Source organism: Bubalus bubalis, chromosome 2 (genome assembly GCF_019923935.1).
Source record: "Bubalus bubalis isolate 160015118507 breed Murrah chromosome 2, NDDB_SH_1, whole genome shotgun sequence".
In the NCBI taxonomy this organism is placed as follows: Eukaryota; Metazoa; Chordata; class Mammalia; order Artiodactyla; family Bovidae; genus Bubalus; species Bubalus bubalis.
In genome coordinates, this window is record NC_059158.1 from 95,447,564 (window position 1) to 95,465,529 (window position 17,966).

Sequence of the window (17,966 nt, forward strand, 5' to 3'; positions counted from 1 at the left end):
GTGCTCCCACCAGAACCCTATAAGGCAGCCCTGATTGCGTTTTGTGCGCCAGAGCTTGGACACTAGAGCTGCAGCTGCGGCCTCTCCATTCTCTGATCAAAGCTTTTCTTTGTTTCTCAACCAAAAACTCCATCTATGGACCCACACAACACCGTGCTGAAGGAAGGACCCTGGTTGGGGATGGACTCTGGCAGGTAGGTAACAGTTCTACCTCAGAATTACCTGTTGAGCTTTCCGAAGTATTAATCCTTGGGCTTCGTTCTCAGAAATTCTAACACTGTATGTGTGATAAGGAGCTCAAGCATTCTGAAAGGTTTGAAAAGTTGACTCCAGTGCTAGTCAGAATCAAGAATCATTACTTCCCAGCAGTGATCTCCAAATACTTTTCTCCAGGTCCACAGTGAAAAAAAATTCAGCATGTATCTGTAGTATATATAAGCAAGTTTTACAGAATGATGTATTATTTATTTTAAATATACACAAAAATGGAAGTTTTAAAAAGGATATGAAAGAAAAATATTTTAAACTTTGCTTTTATTTACTAATGGCATTGAAACTCTTTTACCATCAGTTAAAAAATATTTTTAATAGAATTCCAGAACCTTAGTTCTTAAACATTTGCTAACCACAATAGTTTCATCCCACTAGCATAATTCATGGCATAATATATACTCTTACATCTCAGAATAACTGAATGCACAGTAGACACTTGATATATAACCATGTACCTGAAAAACATACATCATTAGTAATACTGGATTTATATTCCTATTTCAAAGAGTTTTCTTGATAATTCCAATTTTTTCACTTCTTACTAGACCTACTAGATCTGGCTAGGGTGTCACTGGTTTAAATCTTGCAATGTGACTGGTGAAGTTTGTACTCGAAGTCAAAGAAGTATTGATGCTGACATTTTCTTCTAGTTTGCTGTGTTTGTATTATTAGTATTATTTCCAAACAGCAAGTTTTTTGCAGGAATCCTTTGAGGCTATTGCAATGCCTACTAGGGGGTCTTAAGGCTCTACTGAATATTCATATTCTTGAACTACTATAGGTCACACTTGGCTTCAGATTTGTTCAGAATAATATAGGCTAGGAATACAGCCTGCCAGAAGTCAGAGCTAAGCATTCCTCTTCTGCCAGAGTCCTTCAACACTTCTTGCCATTGTCCAGGGAGTGAACTCTGACCTTCCTTTATGACAGCTCAGGTTCAAGGTTATCAAATCCATATTGGCTTGTTTCAGGATCTACCCTGGTAACCAGTGTCTCTTGAAGCAACTCCATAGGCATAACTTCTGGGGTTCTTATAGGGACATAATCAGCTCTAGGATCACCACTCTCACCCAAAAGCTATGATGTTCCCATTAGGAACTTACAGTTCCCCTGGTCCAGTTGTAGCCATTTACTTAGTCATTTTTACCAGTAAGTAATGTCGCCTAGCAACCTATTTGATTCACTAGCTTTAACAGGACTCTAAGCGAGGAGCTGAAAAGCTAACAAAAGGGCAAGTTCTTGTGCAGAAGGAGAAAAGGTTTCCTAACCTTTTATTCACACCTTGTGGATATCCAGTTTTGAGGTAGTTAGTCTAAATAAAACCAGGAGATATATCTTTAAATTCATTTATCTGAGTACACATGGCATACATCAAAGTGAAGTTTTCTAAAAGCCAACAAACAAATGAGATTGCCTCTGTTATCTCTGCCTTGGGGGCACTCACATCCAAATAACTCACATACAATACACAACATGTGAAAACTTGGTGCTTAGATGGACTGAGGAAGGATGGTGTGATTCACATATTAAATACTGTATGTTGTTATATTTTAATAAACTTCATTTCGGGAGCAGTTTTAGGTTCACAGCAAAATTGAGAGGAAGGTGGGAAGGGATAAATTGGGAGATAGGGACTGACATATACACACTACTGTATATAAAATAGATAACTAATAAGAAACTACTGTTTAGCACAGGGAATGCAATACTCTGTAATGGCCTATATGGGAAAATAATCTTAAAAAAGAGTGGATATATGCCTATGTATAACTGATTCACTTTGCTGTTCACCTGACACTAACACAACATTGTAAATCAACTATACTCCAATAAAAACGTGAAAAAACAAACAAGCAAAAAAAAAAAACCTGAGAGGAAGGTACATAGATTTCCCATATACCTTCTGCCCTGACACATGCATAGCCTCCCCCATTGGCAGGCTTTCCCACCAGAGGTGCTGCATTTGTTACAACTGATGAATCTACAATGACATCTCCCAGTTCCCCAAAGTCCGTAGCTTACATTAGTTAACTCTTGATATACCTGCTATGGGTTTGGACAAATGTTTAATAACATGTATTCACCACGGAGAACATGGTTCTAAAATTCTTTGTCATGTGAGGTTTTCACATAGAACGTTTAGCTTCTCTTATTCCACCTTACTGAAACTGATAGTGTCCTGGCTTTATGGAACAGTCATCAGAAACATGGTAGGGACTTCTGTGGCGGTCCTGTGTTAAGACTCTGCACTTCCACTGTGGGGGGTATGGGTTCAAACTCTGGTCTGGGATCTTAAGATCCCGCATGCCGCACAGTGCAGCCAAAACAAAATGGTATTACTATTTTCTTATCTTTTGAGGTCAAAATATATGAAGATAAAAAATAGACTTTAAATAGATACTAGATTATAGATAGTTGTGGATGGATAGATAGATATAATTAAACAGATAGATAGATGCTCACATTTTGTTTCTAAACTCTATTAAGTTGCCTCTTACACTCACTGAGCTATATCGCCTCCTCTTGGGAGACACTGCTCTTAGCTCTACATGATCTGAGCTCTGCTTGCTCCAATAGCTTCAGTTGGAGGCTAGCTAGCTAGGCCTCTGCTAGCTCCAGTCACTCTTGCCCTTATTCTCTGAGCACTGCCCTTAGTGGGCTTCCCAGGTGGTTTAGTGGTAAAGAACTTCCCTGCCCATGCAAGGGATGCGGGTTCAATCCCTGGGCCAGGAAGATCCCCTGGGATAGGAAATGTCAACCTGCTCCAATATTCTTGGCTGGAGAATCTCATGGACAGAGGAGCCTGGTACAATCCATGGGGTTGCAAAAGAGTCAAACACAACTGAGCAACAAAGCGTGCACACACACCACCCTTAGTATATGTTGGCTTTTTCTCTTTTTAAGTTCTTCTAACACAGTGCTTCTCAAACTGTAACCTCTATATGAATCACCTGGAGATTTTGATACACAGATTTTGATTGAGACTTAAGAAAGGCCCAATAAACTTCTGACATGGCAGGGACCAGGACCACATTTTGAATAGAAAAGCTCCAGCCCAATGATTCGCATGCCTGGGTCCACATCAGAATCCCTGGGGAGCTTGTTAATCAGCTGATACTCATATTCTACCTCCAGCAAGGCCATCCTTTTTCTCCTCTGAAAGCCTCCTCATACAAATTTCCTCTTCCTCTAAGGCACTTTACCCAACACTGCCACACCACCCTTTCAAAGTGAAAGTGAAAGTATTAGGTGCTCAGTAGTGTCCGATTCTTTGTGACCCCATGGACTGTAGCCTGCCAAGCTCCTCTGTCCTTGGAATTCCATTACCTTCTGCAGGGCATCTTCCTGACCCAGGGATCAAACCTGGGTCTTCCACATTGCAAGTAGTTTATCATCTGAGCCACCAAGCAAGCCTACTCTTTCAAACCTCAGGTTAAATGTCACTTCTTCAGACACTCTCAGCTTGGCAAGGACTCCTGTTTTATTCCATTTGGGCTGCTGTAGCAAAACACCATAGACTAGGTAGCTTATAAACCACAGAAACATACTTCTCATAGTTATGGAAGCTGGGAAGTCGGAGATCAAGTTGCCAGCAGATTCAGTGCCAGGTGAGAGCCCGCTTCACTGTAACCTCACACAGTGGAAGAGGCTCAGGAGCTCCATAAGGTCTCTTTTTTGTGGCAGCACTAATCACATTCAAGAGGCCCCTGCCTTCATGACCTAATCACCTCCCAAAGACCCACTTCCAACACCATCAACTATGAATTACAGGGAGACAAAAACACTGGATCTATAGCAGGTCATCTATCATAGTCTCCCTTAGCGCCTAATCTTTACCACATGAAGCTCATCAGCATTCCAGTTAAATAACAAAATGTGTTAATCCCTCTTTGCTTTCTGCTCAAATTTCCTTTACAGCTGGATTCATGCCTGCCAACTTTTTCCACCTGTGTATCCCCACTGTCTAGCACTGTGCACACATGATAGGTTCTGAACTCATATTAAGTAAATGAATCAGTCTTTTTTAATATACACCTGAGTTTGCCAGTGTAATGCTAAGAAAACTAGAGAAATATGATTCCTATATTTCTAAACTATATGAGGAATATATATTTTTATTTAATCTCAAAGATGACATTTAACAACATTACTATAATCAAAAGTCACATATTAAGTGCCTATTTTATCAGTCAGTAGATGATGGTTATAAAGATAGGTAGGACCCAAGACTTAACAGAGCTTGTAGTCTTCTGCATGCTTAGTCACTCAGTTGTATTCAACTCTTTTTGATCCTTTGGACTATCCAGCCAGGCTCTTCTCTTCATGGCATTTTTCAGGCAGGAATACTGGAGCAGATTGCCATTTCCTCTTCCAGAGGATCTTCCTGACCCAGAGATCGAACCGATATCTCCTATGTCTCCCGCATTGCAGGAGGATTCTTGACCTGCTGAGCCATAAAGGAAGCCCCCTGTAGTCTTGTAGGGAATATAGATATTCAAGGGTTTAGGGTCCAAGCCAGTGTCAGGAGACTTACATCAAGCATTCTCTTCTTTCCCATAGTGGGGAGGAAGCTGAAAATGAGAAACATCATACACAGATTTAAGCCGAACCCTATAACTAATGATAGGCATTAATCAAATGGTATTGAATGGATTAAATGGACTTTTTAAAACTTCATTTTATATTCGAGTATAGCCAATTGACAATGTTGTGATAGTTTCAGGTGAACAGCAAAGGGACTCAGCCATTCATATACATGCATCCATTTTCCCCCAAACACCCCTCCTTATGAAGCATATAGTGAGGGCCCTAAAGCAAGTCTAGGGAAATATATATGGACTGAGACCTGAATGACAGTTGATGCAGACGAAGGATGAAGGGTACAGAGGTTTCAGACAGAGGGAACAGCCTGTTCTAAGACCTTATGGCAGGAGCCTAAGGAAAAACACCTAAGTGAACAGAGTCCAGTGAAGCTGGAGCAGATACGTGAGGTTAAGCTGGAGAAAGAATCAGGAAACGGGTCAGGCAGGAGCTTGTAGAGAATTCTGAACTTTATTTTGAGTTCAATGCAAAGTCCCTAAGGAGTTTTAAGCAGGGAATAATATGTTCTGATGGCAAAGCTGGAAGATCATCCTGGCTCCAGTAACTGTAATTTTATCAGGATAAACCAGATAAGCCTTTCCTCCTCTTAATGATGATTATTTCATTTTTACCTATTTATTCTTCTGCAGTTTTCTCAACCATAAAATATCTCTGCCCTTTGTACATTTCCTGGTGATTTATCCTGAACCTTATACAGCTTGGCTAGAGGCATTCTGATACTTATGGTCTTCTGATTTTCCCTGAATCTAATCAAAAAACCATAATTCAGTCTTTGTTTTTCAATAGAGTATACCATCTTAAAATATTATTCTACCCATTTTGGTAGCAATATTTTAATTAAATATTAAAGTTGCAGAAATTAAAGCTATATATCTATTTCAAAAGACACAGAAAATTTATCTTAGTGTCTGGGAAGCATTATAAAATGAGCAGGAGGTTTGAGGAGAGAAAATATTGGTACAATGTTTCAGGTGTTTTAGGTTATCAATGCTGTAGAGCACCTCCTCCCTATAGTGAGAACAGGTACTTTGATTAAATCTAGATTTAAAAATATAAATCAAAATGAAGAAAACCTATTCCTTAGCAGCACAATTATTTTTTTATTTAATTTTTATTGCAGTATAGTTGCTTTACAATGTTGTGTTAGCTTCTACTGTACAGCAAAATGAATCAACCCTATGTGTGTGTGTGTGTGTGTATATATATATATATATATATATCCCCCATTTTTCCACTTCCTTCCCATTCAGCCACAGAGCATTAAGTAGAGTTCCCTGTGCTATACATATACACAGTTGATACTATGTATAACATAGATAACTAATGAGAAACACTTTACAAGATGGAAACAAAGCAGAGCAAACCCAGAGCAGTTGGTCAGTGGCCTCTGGTTGCCATCCTCTTTCCTGGCTGAGGGGCAGCACAATTCTCTGTAAGAATTTCTTTCTTTTTTTTTTTTTTTTGAGAGAGAGAACATTTATTTAACTATTTTAGTGGGTCAAGTTGGGGACAGAGACTCTGCCCCAGAAGCATGTTGTGGACATGCAGTTCCTCCTTTGCTATATCTGTTTTGCACTAAGCCGGTAGTTTTAAGTTCTATCTAGCTCCACTGATTCCTTCTTATGTTAAATATTAGATAGCATCCCTTTAACCTTCAAAAATTAAATTATTAGAATAATATTTCCTAGTCACACACATTTCAAGCAATTCAATAAAATTTCCTAAATGTACTATAAATAGGATTGCCAGAGACAATATCTAGCACATACTTAACACTAAAAATTTATTTGTAGCTTATCTGAAATTTAAATGTAACTTGGCTTCCTATATTTTTATTTGTTAAACCTGGCAAGCCTAATTAGGAAAAGACAATAATATCTGAATAGTATTTAGTGTAACTGCTTAGCCTTGACTATGCTATAACACTTAAGGAGGTTGTTAGATGCTTTTGCCAATGTTGGAATCACCAGATTGCAATAGTTATCAATGCAGACTGATATTGGTAGGTTTCATTGGCCTCTCAAATGCCATAAGCAGTATGGCTGTTAGTGATATGATTATTGGAAATGACAAACACTCTCAGAAAATTTTAAAACTAAGCCACCAAGCTCTTCTGGTTTGCATAGTAGTTGCATTCCTGAAAGACCTCGTGTATATTAAAATCATGCCATACAGCATACGTACACACATACTCACACACATTAAGGTAAGTTCTGCTGCTGCTGCTGCTAAGTCGCTTCAGTCGTGTCCAACTCTGTGCGACCCCGTAGATGGCAGCCCACCAGGTTCCCCCATCCCTGAGATTCTCCAGGCAAGAGCACTGGAGTGAGTTGCCATTTCCTTCTCCAATGCATGAAAGGAAAAGTGAAAGTGAAGTCGCTCAGTCATGTCTGACTCTTAGTGACCCATGGACTGCAGCCTACCAGGCTCCTCCGTCCATGGGATTTTCCAGGTGAGAGTACTGGAGTGGGTTGCCATTGTCTCAGATAATTAGAGCTTCTCACGTACATGTCTGTCCAGCAGGACATTCAAGAATCATGGAAGACATGGTACAATTCTTTGTTGTGTGGGACTTTGCTACTTATTGTAGGACATTTATCTTCTCCGGCTCCAGCTCATCAAAACCAGTTGTACCCTCCCTCTATGGAAACAGTCTAAGAACACTTCCACTGATTTCCCCTAATTGATGGTAGCAGTCTCACTGAAGCTACTAATTTAAACCATACGTAAAAGGAAAATTAGGGGAGTTTTTCTAGGACAAATGAGGGAAGAATTTGGAGAAAGAACAGAGATAAACTGTTAGAATTTCATCAATTCCTTCTCTTGGTACATCATTAAACCACTGGTTAGCCTAAAAATCTTTAGTAAAATATCCATTTCCCTATTTCTGAGAGTTTGAAGTGAGGAGGAAGAAAGAGGCTCTGAGAACTATATTCTCTCTTTCTCTTCTAGGACCTATGTTATGGGGACAGGGAAGAGGGATGGGAAACAGAGTTGTTAGGGAGACTGCATGGGTACCAAGTTGCTTCAGTCATGTCCGACTCTTTGCCTATGGACCTTAGCCCTCCAAGTTTCTCTGTCCATGGGATTCTCCAGGCAAGAATACTTGAGTGGGTTGCCATACCTTCCTCCAGGAGATCTTCCTGACTCAGGGATTAAACCCGCATCTCGTATGTCTCCTGCATTGGCAGGCGGGTTCTTTACCACTATCACTACCTGGGAAGCCCACAGGGAGACTACTTTCAGTATTAGAAAGGGGTTCCCCACCGCCTTGTTCTGGTTCTGCCAGCTAAGGCTGAAAGCCTCTGCCAATGCAGTGGTCACTGCATAATCATTGTGCATGGTTTCCTTGGAATGATGTAAAACTTCACTCTGCCCCTCCCCCAATCAAGCAAGCCCCTTTTTGAAATGACAATGATGTCTCCCATGGACTTTCCAATGATGCAGTGCCCAACCCCTTGTCTAGTCCACAGCCCAGAGCTCCTGTGCCTCCTGTAATCTCTGGGTTCCTTCATTTGGAATCCTCTTCCACACTATCCAAGGATCTTGGAATAATTGGACCTCTTAGCAATTGCTTCCCCCACCCCACGTCCACTTCCTAGCTGCATTGTAACACAGTTACTTCAGGAAGCATATGTTAATCAATTGGCCCCCTTGTGTTAGAAATCTCCAGGCCCCAGTGAGCATCTGTCACAAGTTCAATCATACCCCAGATCTCAAAGTACTTATGTCAAGCATCCTTTCCTTTCCATAGTGGGGAGGAAGCTGAAAATGACAAGTATCACACAGTGGCCTAAGCCAGTTTGGATCTTCATAGAGGATATCTATAGTGTCCTATGGTTAGAGGTGAGTAAAGACTGAATGGGTCCTTCCCCTCAACCTTGGTACCACGTGGTATACTACAGTAAATTTGCTACCCATACAGGCAAATGTTATGGAAGGCAGTAAAACAGTCTTACAACTTGTACTGTAGGTCTAATCAAATTCTAGCTTTCTGTCCAGCCATGCAGATGCAAGGATATTCAGTTAGCCTTCTGGTCAGGGTCAAGTAACAAAATGTTCCATTATGAAATTGAAAACAGTCTCTCAATTTCCTTGGAATCCTAAACCTAGGGAGCCATTCCAAATAGTGAACGCTTTTGAATTCCATGAGTAGTTATACCTTGTTCATAGAAGGGAGAAAACTGGCTGCACAATATTACTAGTCTATCCACACATCTTGAGCACCACTGATTCCAATAATGAAGATTTTCTAATATTCATTATGCTAAGTAACAAAGATAAGTGAAGCCAATGTGCATTCTGAGAGTGGGTTCCTGATTAGTCAGTCATTCAAACGTTAACCAACTACTTTGGGAGTGTGCATGTCCAATTCAGATCAGATCAGATCAGTTACTCAGTCGTGTCCAGCTCTTTGCGACCCCATGAATCGCAGCACGCCAGGCCTCCCTGTCCATCACCAACTCCCGGAGTTCACTCAGACTCACGTCCATCGAGTCAGTGATGCCATCCAGCCATTTCATCCTCTATTGCCCCCTTCTCCTCCTGCCCCCAATACCTCCCAGCATCAGTCTTTTCCAATGAGTCAACTCTTCACATGAGGTGGCCAAAGTACTGGAGTTTCAGCTTTAGCATCATTCCTTCCAAAGAAATCCCAGGGCTGATCTTCTTCAGAATGGACTGGTTGGATCTCCTTACAGTCCAAGGGACTCTCAAGAGTCTTCTCCAACACCACACTTCAAAAGCATCAATTCTTCAGCACTCAGCCTTCTTCACAGTCCAACTCTCACATCCATACATGACCACAGGAAAAACCATAGCCTTGACTAGACGAACCTTTGTTGGCAAAGTAATGTCTCTGCTTTTCAATATGCTATCTAGGTTGGTCATAACTTTCCTTCCAAGGAGTAAGCGTCTTTTAATTTCATGGCTGCAGTAACCATCTGCAGTGATTTTGGATCCCAAAAAATAAAGTCTGACACTGTTTCCACTGTTTCCCCATCTATTTCCCATGAAGTGTTGGGACCGGATGCCATGATCTTCGTTTTCTGAATGTTGAGCTTTAAGCCAACTTTTTTACTCTCCACTTTCACTTTCATCAAGAGGCTTTTGAGTTCCTCTTCACTTTCTGCCATAAGGGTGGTGTCATCTGCATATCTGAAGTTATTGATATTTCTCCCGGCAATCTTGATTCCAGCTTGTGTTTCTTCCAGTCCAGCGTTTCTCATGATGTATTCTGCATATAAGTTAAATAAACAGGGTGACAATATACAGCCTTGACGAACTCCTTTTCCTATTTGGAACCAGTCTCTTGTTCCATGTCCAGTTCTAACTGTTGCTTCCTGACCTGCATACAAATTTCTCAAGAGGCAGGTCAGGTGGTCTGGTATTCCCATTTCTTTCAGAATTTTCCACAGTTTATTGTGATCCACACAGTCAAAGGCTTTGGCATAGTCAATAAAGCAGAAATAGATGTTTTTCTGGAACTCTCTTGCTTTTTCCATGATCCAGCGGATGTTGGCAATTTGATCTCTGGTTCCTCTGCCTTTTCTAAAACCAGCTTGAACATCAGGAAGTTCACGGTTTACATATTGCTGAAGCCTGGCTTGGAGAATTTTGAGCATTACTTTACTAGCGTGTGAGATGAGTGCAATTGTGTGGTAGTTTGAGCATTCTTTGGCATTGCCTTTCTTTGGGATTGGAATGAAAACTGACCTTTTCCAGTCCTGTGGCCACTGCTGAGTTTTCCAAATTTGCTGGCATATTGAGTGCAGCACTTTCACCGCATCATCTTTCAGGATTTGGAATAGTTCAACGGGAATTCCATCACCTCCACTAGCTTTGTTCGTAGTGATGCTTTCTAAGGCCCACTTGACTTCACATTCCAGGATGTCTGGCTCTAGGTGAGTGATCACACCATCGTGATTATCTGGGTCGTGAAGATCTTTTTTGTACAGTTCTTCTGTGTATTCTTGCCATCTCTTCTTAATATCTTCTGCTTCTGTTAGGTCCATACCATTTCTGTCCTTTATCGAGCTCATCTTTGCATGAAATGTTCCTTTGGTATCTCTGATTTTCTTGAAGAGATTCCTAGTCTTTCCCATTCTGTTGTTTTCCTCTATTTCTTTGCATTGATCGCTGAAGAAGGCTTTCTTATCTCTTCTTGCTATTCTTTGGAACTCTGCATTCAGATGTTTATATCCTTCCTTTTCTCCTTTGCTTTTCGCTTCTCTTCTTTTCACAGCTATTTGTAAGGCCTCCCCAGACAGCCATTTTGCTTTTTTGCATTTCTTTTCTATGGGAATGGTCTTGATCCCTGTCTCCTGTACAATGTTATGAATCTCATTCCCTAGTTCATCAGGCACTCTATCTATCAGATCTAGGCCCTTAAATCTATTTCTCACTTCCACCGTATAATCATAATGGATTTGACTTAGGTCATACCTGAATGGTCTAGTGGTTTTCCCTACTTTCTTCAATTTCAGTCTGAATTTGGCAATAAGGAGTTCATGGTCTGAGCCACAGTCAGCTCCTGGTCTTGTTTTTGCTGACTGTATAGAGCTTCTCCATCTTTGGCTGCAAAGAATATAATCAATGTAATTTTCGGTGTTGACCATCTGGTGATGTCCATGTGTAGAGTCTTCTCTTGTGTTGTTGGAAGAGGGTGTTTGTTATGACCAGTGCATTTTCTTGGCAAAACTCTATAAGTCTTTGCCCTGCTTCATTCCTTATTCCAAGACCAAATTTGCCTGTTACTCCAGGTGTTTCTTGACTTCCTACTTTTGCATTCCAGTCCCCTATAATGGAAAGGACACCTTTTTTGGGTGTTCTAAAAGGTCTTGTAGGTCTTCATAGAACCACTCAACTTCAGCTTCTTCAGCATTACTGGTTGGGGCATAGACTTGGATTACTGTGATATTGAATGGTTTGCCTTGGAAACAAACAGAGATCATTCTGTCATTTTTGAGATTGCATCCAAGTACTGCATTTCAGACTCTTTTGTTGATCATGATGGCCACTGCATTTCTTCTGAGGGATTCCTGCCCGCAGTAGTAGATATAATGGTCATCTGAGTTAAATTCACCCATTCCAGTCCATTTCAGTTTGCTGATTCCTAGAATATTGACATTCACTCTTGCCAATTAGAGGTCTTCAAATACTAACTAATTACCCATAGGGTTTGTAGATTAAAAGTAATTAGCATGCATATATCACACTCTCTGTGATGAAGTATACTAAAGTAAATTTAGATAATCAGACATACTGGTTGACATATTTTACAACTGTTGTCCAGGAATAATTATAGTGTCCCCTTTCACTTTCAAAAGTGTCTCAGGTTAGGCAAAAACTCTACCCACCCTATAATACAAGGGAATTCCTTGTTTCACAGTACATCCTTCAAGAACTCTTCCTCCATACTACTCTGAAGACATTCAAGTTGTGTCTACAGGTTCTACCGCACATTAAGCATTCTTTAAATAACAACTGCTAACCTATCCGGCTTGGAGGATACCCCCAACAGTTATGAGGAGCTCTAAAGAACCCCATTCCTCGCCTTTGGAGGGGAGAAATCATCACACCCTAAGAAGGAAACAAAAATAAGCCACTCCTAACATTTAGTCCATCTCTTCCATGCTTTTCTTATTTTGAGTTGGGATACCTGGGCAAGATTGATAGATAGTGAACTGCTGGTTATACACTGTCACCTGGTGGTAAGTCCTGCAGGCAGGAGACTGATCCTAATTGCTGGCACTCTTTGGGAATATGTGGTACTTCCCATCTTTCATCATCAGCTTTGGACATCGCAGTTTTTAGCCAGCAGTTCTATAACTCCTGCTCTTTCTTTAAATTCTAGGTTCTGTCACCCCTTCCTTGGTATCCTCTAAGAATGTTAAAAACAAAACATGAATGCAGAAGGATCTGAGGAAACAGGAAAAACCTCACTCTACTTGCATACCTGTGGCCTCCAGAATTCAAGTGAAGACACTTCAACTTGGTAGAATGCAGCTCATTTTACTCCCAGGGTTCTGGTGACTGTACAGGGAGGGAGGCAGTCTGCAGCAAAAGAGAGGTCATATCTCTCAAAAACACTGTTCAGAAAGCAGATTTGAATCCACTCTTGGTCTTACCAGTGTGACTGGGTTCCTCTGCTCTCTTCCTTTGAATATCTTAGCTGTGGGGGAGTGATGACACTGGAAATGGAAGTTGTGGGGAGACAACTTCACATTGGCAGCTGGAATTTGGGCTTTAAGTTCATATTTGAAGGCCACTTGGACCCTCACAATGGGTCTCAATTTTTCTGCATTTTTACACAGTTTGACATTGTAGTTCTTCATTTTTTTATGGTATCTTTATTTATTTTTTAATTAATTTATTTTAATTGAAGGCTAATTACTTTACAATATTGTAGTGGTTCTTGCCATACATTGACATGAATCAGCCATGGGTGTACATGTGTCCCCCATCCTAAACCCCGCTCCCACCTCCCTCCCCATCCCATCCCTCAGAGTTGTCCCAGTGCACTGGCTTTGAGTGCCCTGTTTCATGCATTGAACTTGGACTGGTGATCTATTTCACATATGGTAATATACATGTTTCAATGTTATTCCCTCAAATCATCCCACCCTCACCTTCTCCTGCAGAGTCCAAAAGTCTGTTCTTTATATCTGTGTCTCTTTAGCTGTCTTGCATATAAGGTCATCATTACCATCTTTCTAAATTCCATATATATTCATTAATATACTGTATGGGTGTTTTTCTTTCTTACTTCACTCTATATAATAGGCTCTAGGTTCACCCACCTCATATGCTACTGCTAAGTCACTTCAGTCATGTCTGACTCTGTGCGACCCCAGAGACAGCAGCCCACCAGGCTCCCCCTCCCTGGGATTCTCCAGGCAAGAACACTGGAGTGGGTTGCCATTTCCTTCTCCAATGCATGAAAGTGAAAAGTGAAAGTGGAGTCGCTCAGTCGTATCCGACTCTTAGCGACCCCATGGACTACAGCCCACCAGGTTCCTCCATCCATGGGATTCTCCAGGCAATAGTACTGAAGTGGGGTGCCATTGCCTTCTCTGCCACCTCATATGAACTGATTCAAATGCGTTCTTTTTAATAGCTGAGTAATATTCCATTGTGTATATGTACCACAGCTTTCTTATCCATTCGTCTGCCGATAGACATCTAGGTTACTTCCATGTCCTAGCTATTGTAAACAGTGCTGCGATGAACATTGGGGTACACGTATCTCTTTCAATTCTGGTTTCCTCAATGGGATTGCTCGGTCATATGGCAGTTCTATTTCCAGTTTTTTAAGGAACCTCCACACTGTTCTCCATAGTGGCTCTACTAGTTTACATTTCCACCAACAGTGTAAGAGGGTTCCCTTTTCTCCACACCCTCTCCAGCATTTATTGTTTGTAGACCTTTTGATAGCAGCCATTCTGACCAGCATGAGATGGTATCTCATTGTGATTTTGAGTTGCATTTCTCTGATAATGAGTGATGTTGATCATCTTTTCATGTGTTTTTTAGCCATCTGTATGTCTTCTTTGGATAACTGTCTGTTTAGTTCTTTGGCCCATTTTTTGATTAGGTTATTTATTTTTCTGGTATTGAGCTGTATGAGCTGCTTTCATATTTTTGAGATTAATTCTTTGTCAGTTGCTTCATTTGCTATTATTTTCTCCCATTCTGAAGGCTGCCTTTTCATCTTGCTTACAGTCTCCTTCATTGTGCAAAAGCTTTTAATTAGGTCCCATTTGTTTACTTTTGCTTTTATTTCCATTACTCTGAAAGGTGGGTCATAGAGGACCTTGCTGTGATTTATGTCAGAAAGGGTTTTGCCTATGTTTTCCTCTAGGAGTTTTAGTTTCTGGCCTTACATTTAGATATTTAATTGATTTTTAGTTTATTTTTGTGTATGGTGTTAGAAAGCATTCTACTTTCAATCTGTTACAGGTGGTTGTCCAGTTTTCCCAGCACCACTTGTTAAAGAGATTGTCTTTTCTCCATTATATATTCTTGCCTCCTTTGTCAAAAATAAGGTGTGCATAGGTGTGTGGATTTACCTCTGGGATTTCTATTTTGTTCCACTGATCTATATTTCTGTCTTTGTGCCAGTACCATACTGTCTTGATGACTGTGGTTTTGTAGTAGAGCCTGAAGTCAGGCAGGTTGATTCCTCCAGTTCTATTCTTCTTTCTCAAGATTTCTTTGGCTATTCATGGTTTTTTTGTGTGTTTCCATACAAATTGTGAAATTATTTGTTCCAGTTATGTGAAAAATACCATTGGTAGCTTGATAGGGATTGCATTGAATCTATAGATTGCTTTGAGTTCAAGTCCTTTATTTGAGGACCATGTGATATAGAAACAAAAGAATGATCTCTCAGTCATGTCCGACTCTTTGCGACCCTATGAACTGTAGCCCACCAGGCTCCTCTGTCTATGGGATTCTCAGGCAAGAATACTGGAGTGGGTTGCCATTTCCTTCTCCAGGGGATCTTCCCTACCCAGGGATTGAACCTGGGTCTCCCTCATTGCAGGCAGATCCTTTACCATCTGAGCCACAAGGGAATATCAGAGAACTTATGTTCAATTCCCCATCTACCACATATTAATTCATTGTTAAGGGTTTCTCCTCCAAATGATAAATAATGCCATATAAAGTGTTGCAGACAGACGCTTTACCATCTGAGCCACTAGGGAAGCCCATTTGAAGATTAAGAGATATAAAAACATATCACAAATTTTTTAAAAAATAGAAAGAAAAACATAAATGTACTTTGCAGATGATTAAATAGTGGGACAAGGAAATTATATAAATTGTCCAAAGTAACACACTACTTATGAGAATAATCCAGGTCTTCTGACTTGGGCACTTGTCAATGCCACAAACATAGTAAGTGGCAAACATGTATTCAATTCAATGAAAGTTCACCTAACTAGAAAGCAGAGCTCTTGTAGCTAAGTCAGCAGATCTCAAATTTCCATACCAAGATTGTTGACAGTGTTTCAGGCATTCTGCTAAGCCCTCAATAGACACATTTAATCTCATTTAGAGGATGAGGTGGCTGGATGGCATCACCAACTCCATGGACATGAGTTTGGGTAAACTCCAGGAGTTGGAGATAGACAGGGAGGCCTGGCGTGCTGCAATTTATGGGGTCACAAAGAGTCAGACATGACTGAGTGACTGAACTGGACTGAACTGGTTCTTAATACTGTTATTAATATACTCATTTTCTAAAGAAGAGACTAATCTTTAAATGGTTAGTACACTTGTCAATGCCACAAACATAGTAAGTGGCAAACATGTATTCAATTCAATGAAAGTTCACCTAACTAGAATGCAGAGCTCTTGTAGCTAAGTCAGCAGATCTCAAATTTCCATACCAAGAATCAGATTAAAAATAATAACCCACATGATCCATCTTTAGGTTTGAGAACCATTGTTTGGGGCAATTACCTCATTTAACATCTGGAAAACACAGAGCACATTCCTGGAACAAGGAAGCTATTTCTTATTTCTTTCCTCCTAATACGGTTTATCCGGATTGTTCTGCCATCCCATGGGGATAGGGGAAAGAATGAGAGAGGTTGCAGGTGGGAACCAGGCATAGGTTAATATACAGTGCAGTAAAAATGGTAGAAGCACAAAGAGCATGCAGTGACTTTGGTGGTGGTGGAGGGTGGTGGGAGTTCACACATAAAATCAACTGAAAACATTTCCCTTCAAAGCAAAGCTAACCTTAACAATGGTCATGCTTACATGAATTTAACCACAGACTAACATAGAAATATACTTCTTTTTTCTTGTAAGGCTGCCCTGGTTGTCAGTTTTAACCTCATTTCCCCTAAATCAAAATAGGATCGAGGTGTGAAGAAATCTATCCCTCTCCATAGATGCCTCATAGTGTCACATGTCGGCTTTAAATTTGTGTAAGACAATACATTTCATAATCTGTAGTCACTTTAAAAATAAACATTTCTTGCTTTACAGCAGGGTAGTGTGAGAAAACTAAGTTCTTTTCCCAACTTTGGTGAACAACACAAGAGTGTTACCAAGCAAAGGGCTTGATGCCCAGTGAACACAGAAGCCAATATTACAGCATCAGCTTTTGAGAAAAAACTTTATTGCTGGCAAAGATACAGAAGGCACAGTTCATATCTGTGTCCCAGATCTGGGTTTTGGTCAAACGTCTCTGAATTAGAGGAGGAGGGCTGTTATGTGGAAGTGCTGGCGAGCAGGTTGCATTGGAGGGCTTAGAACTTGGCCCTTTAGAGGAAGGTATGATAAAGGTGCTTCAGCACCAGCTCTTCCTGGACACTGGACCCTTCACTTCTGAGAAGATTCTGACATTCAGATCATTTCCAAGTTCTTTGGCTCTGTGAGGGGGGAAACACTGGCTCCAGGCATTGTTTGAGGCCAAAATTTCTCCTCTGTGTGTGCTTCAGCTACATGACTGATGGTTTTCTGTTGTCTCTGAAAAACAACTCAGTATCTTGTTAGAAAATGGACCAGTTTAGGACTGGTTCTAAGGTTACAAAAGAAACCTCTGGTCTTAAAGTGTATTTAATTAGCTGAAGTCGCTCACCCTGGGAACTGCCCAATTTCTATCCCTATATGATAGCACTTTCTGGCTTCACACATGAAAAGATGGCTGGGAGATTATCCCTGAGACAGCATGTCCTTGGCTACATTGGTACCACTTTTCTTCTGAGTGAGGTTCAGTCAGATACATGTATCCCTAAAATAATGGAATAAGTGTCCTCTTTCTTTATACCATTCTCCAAATTGACACCTAATGAGATACATATTTCTCCTACAGAAGCAAGTCATCAGTTTTAGAACAACAATCCTGGTTATGCAACCTCCCTCAACCACACAAGGGACTGTCTTCAAGGCAGCTGGCTAAGAGTTGGAGACCCAGATGCCCATAAACTCTCCTGCCTTCCTGACTAAATGAAAGTTTACTAAAGCAAATTTTAGCAATTGGCTGAAGAAAGAGAGTATAATCATAGAAGAACTTGAAAAGGTTATGAATACTCTATTGCTTGGAGAAGGAAATGGCAACCCACTCCAGTATT

At 40.6% G+C, this 17,966-nt stretch overlaps 2 long non-coding RNA genes across 2 annotated transcripts; one reads left to right on the top strand and one right to left on the bottom strand.

The window, feature by feature from the left end:
* Positions 1 to 31: 31 nt before the first annotated feature.
* On the top strand, positions 32 to 13,263 carry LOC123331443. The gene is made up of 3 exons (XR_006548088.2): positions 32 to 194; positions 8,630 to 8,721; positions 12,731 to 13,263. It is a non-coding gene; the product is annotated as an uncharacterized LOC123331443 (long non-coding RNA).
* LOC123331444 lies at positions 4,387 to 12,929 on the bottom strand. The gene is made up of 2 exons (XR_006548089.2): positions 12,833 to 12,929; positions 4,387 to 4,844 (listed from the first exon to the last, which is right to left on the bottom strand). It is a non-coding gene; the product is annotated as an uncharacterized LOC123331444 (long non-coding RNA).
* Positions 13,264 to 17,966: the final 4,703 nt, after the last annotated feature.